We start from the raw sequence: 16,921 nt of genomic DNA on the forward strand, positions 1-16,921 counted from the left end.
TCTCTCACCAAGCTAATGTAATTTAACCAAAGTTAGGTTTTCTTATTTATTTGCTACATGTTTTAATTATTTAAAACATGGGTTAGAGAGATATAGTACATATATATATATAAGAATTGGGCTTTAGATAAAAGTAAAAGGTCCAAGGAGTTAGTGGAACACATAAAGCCGAAGAAAATTCCCTTACTTATGTGTTGGTGGCTAGAGGGATTGTGCTGGGATGAAACCTATGGCCCAAATCCCTACAGGAGACACATGAGGCCAGGGAAAATATCCCTGGCCCCATGCGTCACTTATAGTTAGAGGGGAGGCTAGGGTTTTTTCCCCCTAGCCGTCCCCCTCTCCTAGTTTAACTAGGATTTGCTTTTCCCTAGTTCTAATTACCACTTGTCCTACATTGGTTATTTCTAAACCTCTACCAGCATGCTAAGCCTACAAATAGAGAAGATCTTAAGCTGTCAAATGGCTCATCAAGTTCCCTTGATAACTAATTTTCAAAAATACTATGAGAATTATTAGTTCTTGTGTTAACTCACAAAGAACAATAAGTTTAAGATTTGAAGAGCCAAGTAAGAGTTTACACTCTCTTTGTTATTATCAGTTATTGGTGAGAAGATCTAGAAGTCTCATGATCCCTAAGATCTGTCGTGCTCTTGGAGAAGGAAGGAATAACTTGTTATTGGAGAAAGAAGAATCAAAATTATTTTGCCCAAATCTAGGTGTAACCGTTGATATCCAAGTAAGTGTTCTTCGTTCTTGTGATTTAATTTTAAATTGTAACGGTTCTTCACATATTCTTCATAAAGAGTTTGTGGGCATGAGAATTTGATTTTTCCGCTACACAAATATCCGATTTGCAATCCTATTTCCAGTAATTATAGCTACATCAGAGATAATAGATCTTGCAGTGATATAATATTTTCTTTAAAAATGTGTATTCCTCACCAAACACTTAAGAGATACTATATAAAATTTTATTTAAATAAATATTAATATTGTGCTCTTACATGATAAATGTACACTAGCACATTAAGTAAGCATATGTGTTACAGGTAGCACATTAGCAAATATATATAAACAAATAATTTTTACATAACAAAGAAAGAAAATACATTGTAAAGGAAACACATATACATAGCAAAAGATATACTAAACAGTAACCATGGTCGTCTATCAAAAAAAGGAGGCAATAAGCATGATCGGCATATGGATTCTCTAACACCTATGCAGTGCCAATTAGGCAATTGCTTAAGGCCCCCAATAAAAATAAGGCTCCAAATATATATAGTATAATTAAGTTTTCTTTTATAAAAAACATAAATTAAAAAATTAAAAAAAAAACAATTAGAGCCTCAATTGTGATAAAAGTTAGTCACTTGTCTTTAATTAAGGCCTCAATTATGGTAAAAAATAATATTATGACAAAAAAGTTAGTAAGTGCTCTTTAATTAAGGCCCCAATTATGGTAAACATAAATGTAAAGAATTAAATCCCAAGATATTAAGACTTTAAAGGAAAGAGAAAATTTGGAAGTTACATTAATTGCACACCTAAAGTAGTTACTAAGCTCATAGTTTTTTTTTGATAAAGTGATCTCTTTCTTGAAAACTCAAGTAGGGAGTACAGGTCCCCAAGGGTAGCTCAATCGACTGTGGACCACGCCTTATGAAGCAGTGGTTACTAGTTCGAATCCCCCCTCCCCCTTCCCTTGTATGGACATGTCAAAAAAAAAAAAAAAGTAGGGAGTACAGATTTCTCAGAAACAATAAGTTTCTGGATACAAGTGGGTGGATCAGAGAACCACAACTCATCCTTGTTTTAAACGTATAACATCAATTATGTGTCCCTTTTTACTCCAATCCCAATCCTGCTCATTAGAGTTCACCGCTTCCACTATTAATTTTGCATCTCCCACGAATTTGATCCATTCATACCCAAGCTCACAGCAAATTTTAGTTGCTTCCATAGCAGCAAGGGCTTCGACATCAGTGGGTTCCAAACATCCCCGCCTGTAAAAACATTTCGTAGCAAGTATATCCCCTTCATGGTTACGTATTATCACTCTCATACCCCAACTCCCACGTGTATGATCAATCGAAGCGTCCCAGTTGGCCATGATCCAGCCTATGGGAGGAGCCGTCCACTGAACCTGTCGACGTACTGCTCGTGTTGTGACTTCCACTGCATGCCCCGCTTTGTAGTCTAACCGGGCTGACTGCATATGACGAACAACCTCTTCCGAGTGCTAGAGTCTACCACCATACGCCAAATCATTCCGCCTTAACCAAAGCCTCCTTGCTATACCCACAAACTGCAGAAACTCCTCATCATCACAGCGCTTTATCATCTTCTCAACTAAGCTCATAGTTTAAGAATAAAGTAAATTTCATTTTTGTAAATTAAATTTTACACTTAAAAAAAAAATTATATGTAGCTCAACACAAAATATGACATCCGTTGAAATTAAATGTCTTTTAACAAAAATGAATTTTGCAAGTCATTTGAAAAAAAAAAAAAAAAAAAAAATTAAGGGCAAAAGTAAAAAAGAATGATTTAAAATTAAAATGATTTAATTAAATATTTAAATGAAAAAAAGGTCCTACTTAAATTTGTTGCCTAAGGCCTCAAAATCTATTAAGTCGACTCTGCACCTATGTGATTGTTAGATTACTACAAAAGAATAGGCAGATAGATAGATGAGTTCACAGTTAAATAAGTATAAAAATCACCGAGTTACACAAAAACATCCTTAAAGATATCTTTATGGTAACATCTACGTCAAAAAAAAAAAACAAACAAACAAACGTAGGAACCCCATTTGAGGCCAATACTGAAGCAGAAGAGAGTTGCTCCATGGAAGGCAAGGCTTTATGCACTTGCCCATAGTAAGAAAGTCGCATATAAAGGAAAGAGCAAAGAATGGGAACAACTTTTGAGGTTGTTTAGATCATCGAAGTCAAGGGGCTGGGGCTCCATGGGAATATCCCGCCAAACATGGAATTAATGGATTGTCAATGGGTTCCTAATTTGATCTGAGACTCCATCTAAAAAGGTCAACGTTATCAAAGGTCACCTGAAACTGAGGGCGACTCACTATACTCGGTCATGGTACCAAGAGAAATAGCAGCAAACAGTGGCGGGCCTACAAAAATCCTAAAAAAAAAAGTTTACACCCCAAATTTTTGAGGTTTTTAAGCCCTCTTCCTCTTTCAGTCCCTAGTATTTTTCTTTCTTCTTATTCTTCTTCTTCTTCATTTTCTTAGAGAAAATAAAAAGAAAAGAAATATATAGCAGATCTTGAATGAGAATTCTGAATCTGATTTTCTTTTTTTCTCCTGCTTCTTCTTTTGGTTGGCTTCTCTCTTCTTCAATTGATTATTCTTAGACTTGCATTTGATTCACTCTCTCAATACCTTTTTCTGGACATGAATTTGAAGAAGAAATGTGAAAGGCTTTTGTTTAAATGTGAGAAGTAAAAAATAAGGAGAAGATGCTAATAGGCGTGGGTCTCAAGAGTGCTAGCTGGTGCGTCAGTCCCAAACCCATAAGTCCATAGCATTAAATTTCACTCTCTCGAAGTCTCTCATCTCTCCAAGACCCACTTTCCTTTTCTTTTCTTTTCTTTTGTTTTTGTTTTTATTTTTTTCAACCCACATAGGTGGCATTTCAACCACTTAAACTAATCTTCTTTTCTTATTAGTATGTTTTTGTTCTATTTCTCACACACACACAAAAAAAAAAAAAAAAAGAGTATGTTTTTGCTCTAGAAAAGATATTAGATGTTATTGATAGATAATTAAATATTAGAAGTAATTAATTGAAATACAATATTGTGTTTTAAATAAATATTTATATATGTTAGTTTTTGGGTAATCAGAGTAATGTTATAAGTAAGATTCATATGGTTCTCTTATTTTCAAAAGTATATAGATTTTTTTTTTTTTGACATGAAAAGTATATAGATTTTAAAATTACTATTAAATTTGGAATGAATCACTATTAATTTTTTATATAATACATCACATTTGGGGATAAAATAGAGGTATAGTCTTACTATAGTGTTACTTGATCAAATAAACAATATTAAAATATAACATTATATTATATTAATTAATTATTAATCACACTCTCTGCCCTAAAAAAAAAAAAAAAATCCTAGGTCCGCCACCGGCAGCAAAGAATGAGTCGAATGGGTTTGGAAATGAGAAATTTTCATGCTTTGAAGTGTTCCAATTGAAAGGAATTTTTCATATTTTCCCAAATCAGTACATTTTATCCGAAGTGGAAACCATCACGTGTTACCTTTGCGTGTTATCTTCGTATCTTTGTGCAGAAGGAGCCACCTGTGCCTTTCAATTTGTGGATCGAATAAATTATTATATCAATTAATTAGAGCAAACAGATTCCATTTCCAGTGATATAATTTGTCAACGTAAATCATATTAATTAATACTTCTATTCACATTTACTTTGAACTCACTACAATTAAATTCTCACAAATTTATGATAATATACAAATGCCATTGGACTACAAATCTTTTTCTATGGCTTCTGTCACTTAGCCACTTAGGAATTTGGATCTTCTCATTCTTATATTTTAAAATTTGAGTTCTTTATTTTATTTAACGGTTTAAACAAATATAAAATTTGTGCTATTGAGTCATATTAATTTTGAAATGACTCAAATTTTAGAATATGAGAATTTTATATTTAAAAATATATGAAAATCTCATATTTTAAAAAATATGAGGGGATCTCAATCCATCATCTAGTAGCCCAAACCATGTTATTGTTTTTTTTGTTTTGTTTTTGTTTTTGTTTTTGTTTTTTTTTTTTTTTTTTTTTTTTTTTGTTACTGTTACACGTACAGCTCTATTCAAAGTACAAACATTTTGTGTAACCTTAATTTTTTGGACTACTGATTTACTAATTTTGTACCGTCGAAAATTTATCTCATTTCAAAATTAATATGACTTATAGAATTACTAATAAATTTGTGACAAATCATTCTCATGATAACTTTAAAACGTCATTTCACATTACTCATATTTTATTGCATTCCAAACTGAGAAAAGGGTATAATATGTTAGAGTATATCATGGAGTTTAAAAATAATAGTAACTGACTTATAGTTCAAGAGTATTAGTGAGTTACACTTGAAGACTATTACTGAGTTAAAGTGAATGGTTAAAGATTATCACTTAGCTAACCTAACTAGAGTAGAAGTCTATTTGTATTCAACATTATTTTTTTATAAATAGCAGCATGTTATATTCTAATATCACTTAGATAAATAAGAGCTTAATGTAACCTTATGGCTCGATATGATCGACATAGGCATCCAGTTTGGATTTAATAAAAGTTTAGATAAGTAGATGTCAAGGGTCTAAGAAAATGGGCAGCCTCAACCTCTATCAACTCCACTTGCCCTTTCAACAGGTGCATGTACACCACCCAATCTCCGTTCCCGGTCGGGCTCGGCATCGGCATCACATACCCGGCATCCCCGCCCCACGGAAAATGGTACGACCCAAAACCCGGCATACCCCACCCAAAATCCACCTTACACGCTGGGAACCTTTGCCCGGACAACACCACAAAAGCCGGTCCGTCTTCGCTCCCGTTACAATATATCTTTGCCAAACCAGGCACCGGACGGTGAGCCTCCACCCAATCTATGAGCCCCAAGAAATGCTCCTTCGTCACCGCACCTTCCAAGAATTCATGAACTTTATCCGCCACCCACTCCAATGGCTTTTCATTAAGCTCGTCCACTTGCTCGGCGCCGTAGGGTATGGAGAGCACGTTTCCAAAGTAAGAGCCCATGAGTGAAGCTTTATGTTCATCTCCTTCAATCAACCTTGTCCTTCCGTCAACAACAACGCCCATTTTAGTCATCTTTTTGTCTGCACTTTGAGCAATAGCCGACCTGGCAACCATCTTCCACAAGAATGCACTGAAAGACTCTAGTTTGGTTCTCCGGCAGCCCTTGGTGCTGGCTAGAGATTGTAGTTGGCTGACTTGTTCGGCCGTAATATAATATATACGGCTGATGAGATGATCGGAATCAGGCTGTGGATGTTTGGGAGGTGGTAGTTTGGTTACGGGGATGTACATATCATCCAAGGAGGGATGAATGGAGCCAGGGCGTCGCGGGTTGAGTAAAGATCGGCGAAAAGATGGTGGAGTAGAGATTGGTTTAGACTGAGCCACCTCAGCCCATGAGACAAGAAACATGTTGGCCGAGTAGGCGTCTGCTACTCGGTGGTCAAACGAGCACGCCACCACCAACCCACCGCACCTGAGCTCAGTAGCCTGCAACATGGTTCATAGTAGTAGTACATCGATCATGCTTAGAAAAAAAAAAAAAAAAAAAAAAAAAAATATTCACAGGAAACTTAAACCTGCGATTTTTCCCAAGAACATGCCGGGAAAATCAATGTAAAAATCAAAATCCAAAGAAACAAATTTGAAAGTGCGAAAATCTCTCTCTCTCTCCTTGTTCTAGAAAACTCGATGAAGAAGAGAGGAAAATGAAAATGAATATTAAATGAGTGGCCAGCTAACTGAGAGAGAGAGAGAGAGATTTTCACCGCAAACCAATTGTTGTGACCTCACGGAGCGCTGGTTTGGGTTGCGAGGCGAGGCCGACGCTCGCAGGGTGTTGGTTCACCGGCGAGGCGAGGCCGGAGCTAGCAGGGCGAGGTCGGAGCTCGCGAGGCTCTGTTTTTTATTAATTTTTTTTCTCAAAACGACGTCGTTTTGTGGGCATTTTTTTAATTGATTTTTTTTTTCCAAAATGGTATTTTAGTAACCTAATCTTCCAAAACGACGTCGTATTGAATTTTCCATCATATTTGATGGTGATAATTAACAGAGTGGCTAAATTGCAACTGGTTAGTAGTTTGGAGGGCTACTTTATTACTTTTTAAACATTGGGGGAGCTAAATCGCAAATGGCTAGTAGTTTGAGGGGCTAAATTATATTTTTCTTTCATCGTAATTGATAGTTTGTGGGGTAAATTGTTATTAGGGTGGTAGTTTGAGGTGGTTAAGTCAACTTTATCAAAAGAAAAAAAAAATGTTGTGGATTTCTTTGTGTGTGAACATCAATCGGTACAGGAGCCATCAGCCATTTGACATGTATGGTGTTAAGATGACATAGATTGCCCTCCTTACCTTTACTATCCAATTTTTGATGCTTTAATTAGTTTAGTATTTGTACCGCCCCCACCAAATATAACGCGGTATTTTGCATAATTTTTGTAGGATTAATAACTTTTTTGATACTTAGGTTTTGAAGTTTTTTAATTTTCTCCTAGGTTTTAAAACATGACAAAACTAGTATCTTCGATTTTGAAAAAGACCGAATCTCCACCTCTAGTTTGAAAAATTCTATGTGGGTGGGCGAACCACCCCCAGGGGATGGCCGGCCACCCCAAGTTTGACCTTAGCCATCCCCAAGGCTGGTCGGGGGTGGTTCAGCCACCCCCAAGGACAAAAAAGGGGTGGTCGAAACCACTCCCATGGCCCTTGGGGGTGGCCGAGCTCGGCCACCCCCAGACCGGCCTTGAGGACCCCCAAGCTCAAACTAGGGGTGGCTTGCCACCCAAAGCCACCCCTAGTGGTGGTTTGGCCACCCCGACATAATTTTTCAAACTGGAGGTGGTGATTTAGTCTTTTCCAAAATTTGAGGTATTAGTTTTGTCATGTTTTAAAACTTAGTGAGAAAAATTAGAAAACCTCAAAATTCAGGTACCAAAAAAATTATTAACCCTAATTTATATATATATAGTAAATTATTTCAAAAAAGAAAAGCATAAATTTAGGCCATGTATCTCGCTTTCGGTAACTCCAAACTTTTAGTTTGTTGTCCATTATACTTTACAAGCTCTCCCTACTCTTTACACTTTACTAAGAGCATTCTTTTTAAACTTAGATTTTAAAAAAAAAAAAAATTGAAAAAACTTACAAAACAAGTCATTTAACAAGCTCTCTACTTCATTTCAAATTTAACTTTGATCAACAAGGCTCTCCAAATACCAAGTGTCGAAAGGTGAAAGTTATTCAGCTTTTTAATCTTATATATACTCATTTTCATTATTTCACATCTGCCAAGAACAAAATAATAATAATAATAATAATAATATTTAACTAAAGTAGAGGAATATATAGTGAGTATGATATTTGGTTCATTTTAAAAGTGATTCTTCAAATTTAAAAAAAGTGAGTTTTTTTTTTTTTTTTCTTCTTTCTTCTTTCTTCAATTAAAATTTAACTTTTATTTAAAGAGATCAATATGAATGTTTCTGTCCATAAGTAAGTCAGTACTAGTGTTTGTGTGTCAAACCTGGACAGCGAAAACTCCGTGCTTCTTCTTCGGCACAAGCTTGCCTTCAATGGTGTCATCAGGGTTATACAAGTTGAGGTCTCTAAGCTCTACCTCAGCAAAAGCTTCAACAAACTCCACCCCACGGTTGTTGCAGAGAATTTCAGGCTCACCAACAGAATTCTGCACCACCTCGCCAGCAAACGCATAATGGGATACCAGAACTTGCGCCAAGGCCTTCTTCAGAACGCTGGCCATGGATTCAAAAGTCAGGTTGTGCACGTTTTTCTCATAACAGAAAAACACACCCACGTCAACAGGAGGAAGAAGCAAGTCGAGGTTGGATAGTGGAAGCCAATACTCTTGCAATGGAAGCACCGCAGCCACCACCTCCCTCTTGCTGACACTCAAGATGAACTGGTCCCCCACTCCTCCTGCACCCATTGTCTTGTTAACTATCTGATTCAAGTTTTGGTGGATGTTTGAGAGAAAGTTAGAGGGAATAATTGGTATATGGGTGATGGGTTAGATAGGGAGATGGGGAAGTGTATATATAGGGGAAAATATGAGAGTCAAATATAATTATAGTAAAGGTTAGCGTGTGAGATATAGTTGCGCCAACTCCTTAGACCTTTTCTTCTCTCCTGTTAATTAATTACATATTTGGGTATCATTGGTAGTACGAATTTTTGTCATCAATCGTAAAAAACAATGACAAACCATGTGGATATATACATAGCCATCAATTTCCAAACAACTTCCTGTTTCGCATGTGAGCTAAAGGCTATATGAGTCACAGAATCTTAACATGGAGGATACATGTTAATAAAGTATAGACCCACGAATGAGGCTGGCTTGGAAGCGAACAAAATTCATGTTTCTTGTATGTCTAGTTGGTGCATGTCTAGTTGGACCCGTGTGGAGAGCACATTTCCAAAGTAAGAGCCTAAGAGTGAAGCTTTATGTTCATCTCCATCAGTCAACCTTGTCCTGCCGTCAACAACAACGCCCATTTTAGTTATCTTTTTGTCTGCATTTTGAGTAACAGCCAACTTGGCAACCATCTTCCACAAGAATGCACTGAAAGACTCTAGTTTGGTCCTCCGGCAGCCCTTGGTGCTGGCTAGAGATTGCAGCCGGCTGAGTTGTTCGGCCGTAATATAGTATATGCGGCTGATGAGATGATCGTAATCAGGTTCTGGATGTTTGGGAGGTGGCAGTTTTGTTACGGGGACGTACATATCGTCCAAAGATGGATGAATGGAACCAGGGCGTCGAGGGTTGAGTAAAGATGGGCGAAAAGAAGGTGAAGTAGAGATTGGTTTAGAAAGAGCCAACTCAGCCCACGAGACAAGAAACATATTGGCTGAGTAGGCGTCTGCTACTCGGTGGTCAAACGAGCACGCCACCACCAACCCACCGCATCTGAGCCCAGTAGCCTGCAAAATGTTTCATACATCATGCTCAGGAAAAAAAAAATGGAACGTACGTTTGGTGGGTGCCATAATTGTTAACCAATTATAAATGTCGTTATAAATTTGTGGTTATTGTAATATTGAGCTTTTCATCTAATTATAACCAACGGTGTATAGATTTTCAAAAAAAAAAAAAAAAAAAAAAAAAATTAACGGTTTATTGGATTCAAAGTAATCCATCATGCTTGAAAATCTAAATAGCGAAAAACGATTTGGGTGAAAAATAAATAAATAAATAAAAATAAAACAAAACAATATGTATGTGGCCCCACCTTCTTTTTCTATTTGGTTGTTCTTTTCTATTAATTTTTGCAACATGTCACGAAGTAAAAAGGATCTTCTGAAGTTTAGGGGCACTATAGTATTTTGATTTCTTGTGTGTGAACATGATCAGCAATTCCTCTCAGTTACCCCCACTTTCGGATTATATTTTTATTTTCATATAAAATTTAATAATTTATTTTTGATGTGAAAGAATTTTTAATAAATTATTGGGAAAATTACAATGTACTCCCCAAAGGTTTTATCCGATTTGCAATTTGACCTCAAATATTTAAAAACTCGCAATGTACTCCAACAAAGTATCAAAAATTTGCAATGTCTCCATTAACCATTTCCGTCCAATTTAATAAAAAAATTGCTCAAGTGCGAGGCACATGCATTTTTTAGTCTAAAATTGCCCCCATGTATTTTAAAAAATTTCAAAACTACCCCCAATTCAATAAACTAAAATCAAAAAAGAAAAAAAACTTAGGGGTGATTTCAGCCACCCTCATTTGGCCCCTTAGAAATGGTCAACCACCCCCCATGGGCCACGGAGTTTCTCGCCACCCCAAATCCGGCAGTTTAGGGGTGATCGAGCCACCCCCTTTAGCCATCTGGAACTGGTTTTGGCCACTTCCATTTGGCCACTTGGGGTGGTCAGTCATTGCAATCGAGCCGTTTGGGGGTGACTGTTGTGCAAATTTTTTTAACTCGAAAGTGCACGAATCGATTGTAGTTTAATGGATTGTAAGTGCGAGGTCAATCCCACAGAGAATTGTATTATTGAAATAGCAATTTAAAATCTAAATTAATTAAACCCTAATCTAGTTCTAAATTTTTGAGAGATTTTTTTGTTTGAATGAAAAAGCAAAAGCATGAGCAATTTAAAGTGATTGAAATCTTATGACGAATCACTAAGATTTCGGAATCCGCACTCACAAATTCATAACAACATAATTTCATGATCTATAATATTCCCCAAAGTTCTCACATATAAATCTTAAGTTTGTTTTACTATTGCTTCAAAGAATTAATCAAAATATCCCATATATCCATTCATAACCCAAATCACAAAAGAAATCAAATATTCGATCAAATCATTAACTGTATCCGTAAATCACAAGAAAATATCCAATCTTTATCAAAACATCAATTGTATCCAGAGAATAAATCACAGGGGAAATCCAATTTTTAACAAAGAAAACCAAGCAATCAATTATATTGAATAATCTTAAATCATCAAGTATATCCTTGAATCACAAAAGATATCCAATAATTATTCAATCCAATTGATTAGAAGTAAAACAATAAAGCAATTAAACCATTAAGTTGGGAAATATTACATACATGAAACAAAGTTGCTAATCATAAGTAATGCTTCATCTTCAACCTTAGTTAAAAGTTTAGCCTCTCATGTTATTGAAAGACAAAACAAGATTGATTGAATTCATAATGTAAAATTGAGTACTTACAAACAAGAATTACAAAGTTGAGATCTAAAAGCTAGAAAAACCTTAAACTCCCTTCTTTCTCCTCTGCAATATTGAAATTCGTAGCCTCTCTAATTAATCTGACAATTCCCTATTTAAAGACTTAAAACTTAGGGTTTTACAAGTTGAAATCGGATAAAATTCGTCCAGGTTTGTACCCTTTAACTGCGGGATGATTTTGGAATAGTAAACTTCCGAATTAGAAAAATCCTATTTCACAATGAATTGTAATATTTTGAGTTAGCTTTCTAATGCCGCTTGAATCACCTCAATTATGTGAGCAAAAAGTTATAGTCAAAATACTGAGACGTGTTCAGAATTTGAATTTGAATCTAATCCGAAATTTTATCCAATCTGATCTTTTATCCAATTTAATCTGATTTAACCTTTTTCTTGGATTTGATTAAACTTAATCACATCATCTAGGTCTTCTCAAAGTATGCTTTCTTCCAAACTTTGCATTTTTTTCTTTAAAGCTGTAGTTTTTCTTTAATGACCTACAAAAACTAAAAACACAAAACTAATACAAAATATTAAATAACGACACAGCTAAAAAATTAATTAATGTAAATAAAGGGGTCTAAGTATGCAATATTTGGCACTTATCAATGACCGACCCATCCCCTTATTTGGCGGGTGGCCAAAGTGCCCTTATTTGGCCCCTTAGGGGTGGTTAGCCACCCACAATCCGGTCTAACCATTTATTTAATTAAGGTCATTTTAGTTTAGTAATAACTATTTATTTTCTTAAAGAAATACTAAGTCTGCAAACTAAACTAAGCATAAAAATATGGAACTATAGAAAACGAGAAAACGCTTATACTAAGCTATTTTACAAGAAACATGGCCTCTTTTGCGAATGCATTTATTTTATGAAATAATTTAGGGAAAATTACGCTTTATCCCTACAAAGTTTGACCCGATTTTCAATTTGACCTCTAATGTTTAAAAATTTGTAATGTACCCAAACAAAGTATCAAAACTTTGCAATGTAACCCATCCATTAATAATTTTCGTTTTTTTTTTATGAAAATGATGGAAAATACTTAATTGACCTTATATTTTTTTTAAAAAAAAAAAACAAAAACAAAAAACTTTACTATTAATAAATACTTATTACTAAATAAATAGTTATTTCTTTAAGAATTGGTATTTTTGTCTTATTTTGATGTGTTGTCACTAAACTAATGACCCTAAAAAAGTTTCAATAAGACAAAAATATCCTTATAAATTAGAATGAAAAAATAAAAATAAAAGAAAAAAATTTGAAAAATAAATTTTAGTTTTTTTAAAAAATATTCTTATAAATTGGTTCTTTTATTTTTAAAATTTTAAAATTTTGGAAAAAATAAAAAATAAACTATCACTTGTAAATTGGATTCCGTTATTTATTTATTATTTTTATTTTTATTTTTTCTATATTATTTTTTAAAAAATTAATTATTTAAAAAAATCATTATAAATTGGATTTTTTTCTTCGTTTTATTTTTATTTTTATTTTAAATTTCTATATTTTATTATAACAAATAAAATATTAATTAAAAAAAAAATTAAAACATATCCTTATAAATTGGTTTTTCGTTTTAGTTTTTTTTTTCAAACTAAACGGGACCTTATCTTGTTGTTAATGTCAACGATACTTTTAGTTTGCGTGCAAAACTCTGATGCAAGATATTCTACAAACATTTCTTTCTACTCTCTACGACTAATGTTTCCGTCCATAACTCCTTTTCTTGCGTCTCTATCATAGGACATAGGATGCACATATAGTCTACCATCAATACCAAAAAAAAATAATAATAATAAGGGAAACTTCATTAAAGACCCCCGAACTTCCACCCATTTTGAAATACTCCCCTAAACTTTAAAATCTCTCAATTTAGTCTCCCAAACTTTCAATTGCTCTCAATTTAGACCCCTCCGTCAAATTTTAAACGTTACATTACGTTATACCCCCGACTTTTGTATAAAATTTCAACTTCCAAAACATTTTTTATTTTAAAAAAAATAAAAAGCAGAGATATTTTGGTCTTTTTTTTGTATTTTTAACGGCTAAAATTGACGGAGAGGTCCAAATTGAGAGCAATTGAAAGTTCATGGGACTAAATTGAGATATTTTAAAGTTTAGGAGGTATTTCAAAATGGGTGGAAGTTCGGGGGTTCCCAAAAAAAAAAAAAAAACTAAAGGGAGATTTTGTGTTCGTGTGGCACATGATGAAACATATATATATGTGTCAGACCTGCACAGCGAAAACTCCGTGCTTCTTCTCTGGCACAAGCTTGCCTTCAATGGTGTCATCAGGGTTATACAAGTTGATGTCTCTACGCTCTACCTCTGCAAAAGCTTCGACAAAGTCCACCCCACGGTTGTTGCAGAGAATCTTAGGCTCACCAACAGAGTTGTGCACCACCTCACCAGCAAACACATAATGGGATACCAGAACTTGTGCCAAGGCCTTCTTCAGAACGCTCACCCCACGGTTGTTGCAGAGAATCTCAGGCTCACCAATAGAGTTGTGCACCACCTCACCAGCAAACGCATAATGGGATACCAGAACTTGTGCCAAGGCCTTCTTCAGAATGCTGGTCATGGATTCAAACGTCAGGTTGCACACGTTTTTATTGAAACAAAAAACACACCCACGTCCACAGGAGGAAGGAGCAAGTCGCGATTGGATAGTGGAAGCCAATGCCCCTGCAATGGAAGCACCACGGCCACCACCTCCCTCTTGCTGACATTCACGATGAACTGGGCTCCCCCTCCTCCTTCCCCCATTGTTTTGTTAACTATATGATTCAAGTTTTGGTGGATGTTTGAGAGAAAGTTAGAGGGAGAAATTAATATATATATATGTGCATGTGTTAGATATGGGGAAGTGTATATACGCAGGTGGCGGATTTAAGAATTCGTATTAGAAGGGGCGGAACTAAATAATAATTTATAGTAGGGGTGAGAGAAAGAGGAATAAGGGTTAGAGTCGAGAAAACTAAAAAAATTACTCTTAAAAAAAATTCAAAAATTTTTGGAGGGGCCGGCCCTGCCCGCCCCCCTTTATATCCACCACTTTATAATAGGCGCAAATATGAGAGTGTTTTTTTTTTTTTTTTTTTTTCATGTGAGGAGAGAGGAAAGTGAAATTACAAGACAAACGATAAAATGAGTCAAATAAATGATCCGGCCCAACAAGAACAAACCCGACCAACAATAATTGAAAAAGAGATAAAATACTCTGTCAAAAATAGATAAGGAGCCCAACACAAAAAATTAGCCAAAAAAAATCAAACACTGAACAGATCAAATTACAAGAAAAAATAAAGAGATCGAAAACAAATAATGGGACAGTAGCACCGACATTATACAAGGCGGAGGAAGGGGGCCTGACTCGGTGTGTGAAAGATATAGTTGCAACAACCCCTAGTAAAGGTTAGCCTGTGTCTACGAGATATAGTTGCAACAACCCCACAATTTTTATAACTTTTTTTTTTTCTCTCCCGTTAAATTACATAATTGGGTAGAGAAGTGCCACCCGTACAAAATATTTTACCAAAAATGTTAAGCATTTCCTCTTGGCATTCTCCCTTTTTTTTTCATACTTTTTTTTTAAAAAAAAAAAAAAAATTAATAAAACAAAACAAAGTGTATGTGCCCCACCTCCTTTTTCCAATTTTCCTTTTGTCCCTTTCTCTTAATATAAGAAGAAATAAAAGGGATCTTCTGAAGTTTAGGGGCACTATAGTCATTTAGATTTCTTCTGGGTGTAGGGTGAGCATCGGTCAACGTCCAATTACGATTATCTGAGTTTGCGTTAAACATGTTTCTAACATGCCAAATATTTGTGTTTGGGAGTCGATGATGTATTTGTGAAGCGTAGATATATTATATAAGACATGTTTTTTTAGGGAAAGATATTTGTATTTGTGAATCACATGAAACATATGTAGCGTAGTGATGCACGAGAATAATAATAATAATAATAATAAAGTGGATTTATTATTTATATTTTAGTTTTCATTTTTTAATGAGGATTATTAGAATTAATTGTTCTCAAATAGAAAAGATTAGGTTTGATTTTTTTTTTTTTAATTTTTTATTTAATTTAGGAGGTGCTTAGCCTATATAAAAGTATCTAATCTTTGTTATTTTTTAATCGAGTTTGAACTATCAATTAAATTTAAGTCTTTGAAAGTTATTTTTTTATTTGCTTATTTTGGGCAATTAAAGTGTTTTTATTCCCTATTTGTTATTTCTCTTTTTTCTGAATTCCATTTTTCAATTTTCAATTCTTAGTATTTACTCGTATCATACGCTGTCAAAACAATTTTAATTATGTCCGACATCACGTAGGTATGCTATCTAAGAGATATTTTTCAAGACAAAAAGAAAACTAGAGGAAGATATTTGTGTTTGCGTGTCACATGAAACATATGTAGGGGATGGGATGTATTTGTAATGTGTATGTATACTATTGATAATAGCTTAAAACTGTTAACTTTCTCAGTTAAAGAAAGTATTATCAAACATTATTTTATACTTAACTCTTGTATTTTATACCTAATTGTGAAATTTTTGTTAAACAAAAAATTCGGCTAGTTAGAAGAAGAAAAAGGAGAAGCGTCGCAAAAGAGAGATGGAGAAAAATTGACATCCGGAGAGCCGCCGTTCTGAACATTTGGGGACAATTTTTCTTCAGAGTTTTCGTTTTGTTTCAGGGCAGCAACAGAAAATCTGCTAGTTTTTATTTATTTACTTTTAATTATTATTTTAATGCACACTTTGATTATAAAATTTATTAGTTATGAGTTACTAAATCTCAAGTTAGAGCTAGAAGTCAAGCCTATTATTTTTATTACGTGTTCTTTAGACTATTTGTTGTTTTTCATAGATTAATAATTGAATGTTAGAGATAATTTTAATTTGAAAGTAGTTTCATGAGAACATTTTTTTTTTTAATTTATTATTATTTTTGATCTGGGCAGGGCAACCATGGATGTTCGATCACAACTAGGCCTATAAATGAGCCGAGCCGAGTTGGGTATTGGAAATCCAAGATCGGCTCGTTTTAGAAGGCATATAAATGAGCTGAGCTCGAGCCAAGTTGGAAAACCCTTGCTCGAACTTGGCTCGTTGGGAAGGTTTAGTAGCTTGGGATCGTCACAAGGTTAGTTTCGAGCCGAGCCGAACCCTCGAGTGGCTCAACTTAGCTCGAGCTCGAGTTACAAACGAGATTTTCAAAAAGTTGATTTCAAGCTCGAGCTCAGTTAACAAGCCATGCGAGCCTTAAACAGGTAGCTCGGCTCAATTAAGGCCCATATTGATAAAAATCACTAAATCGGGTAACCTAAAATTATAGTTGATTGACAACA

General features: G+C 34.7%; 2 pseudogenes across 1 annotated transcript; both read right to left on the reverse strand.

Annotated features, from left to right (window-relative positions):
- Positions 1-5,352: 5,352 nt before the first annotated feature.
- LOC132187880 (coniferyl alcohol acyltransferase pseudogene) lies at positions 5,353-8,772 on the reverse strand (annotated as a pseudogene). The gene is made up of 2 exons (XR_015912685.1): positions 8,350-8,772; positions 5,353-6,315 (listed from the first exon to the last, which is right to left on the reverse strand). The product of XR_015912685.1 is annotated as a coniferyl alcohol acyltransferase pseudogene (transcript).
- A 428-nt stretch (positions 8,773-9,200) lies between these two features.
- LOC132187881 (coniferyl alcohol acyltransferase pseudogene) lies at positions 9,201-14,333 on the reverse strand (annotated as a pseudogene).
- Between the last annotated feature and the right edge of the window lie 2,588 nt (positions 14,334-16,921).

Source organism: Corylus avellana, chromosome 6 (genome assembly GCF_965113065.1).
Source record: "Corylus avellana chromosome 6, dhCorAvel1.hap1.2, whole genome shotgun sequence".
In the NCBI taxonomy this organism is placed as follows: Eukaryota; Viridiplantae; Streptophyta; class Magnoliopsida; order Fagales; family Betulaceae; genus Corylus; species Corylus avellana.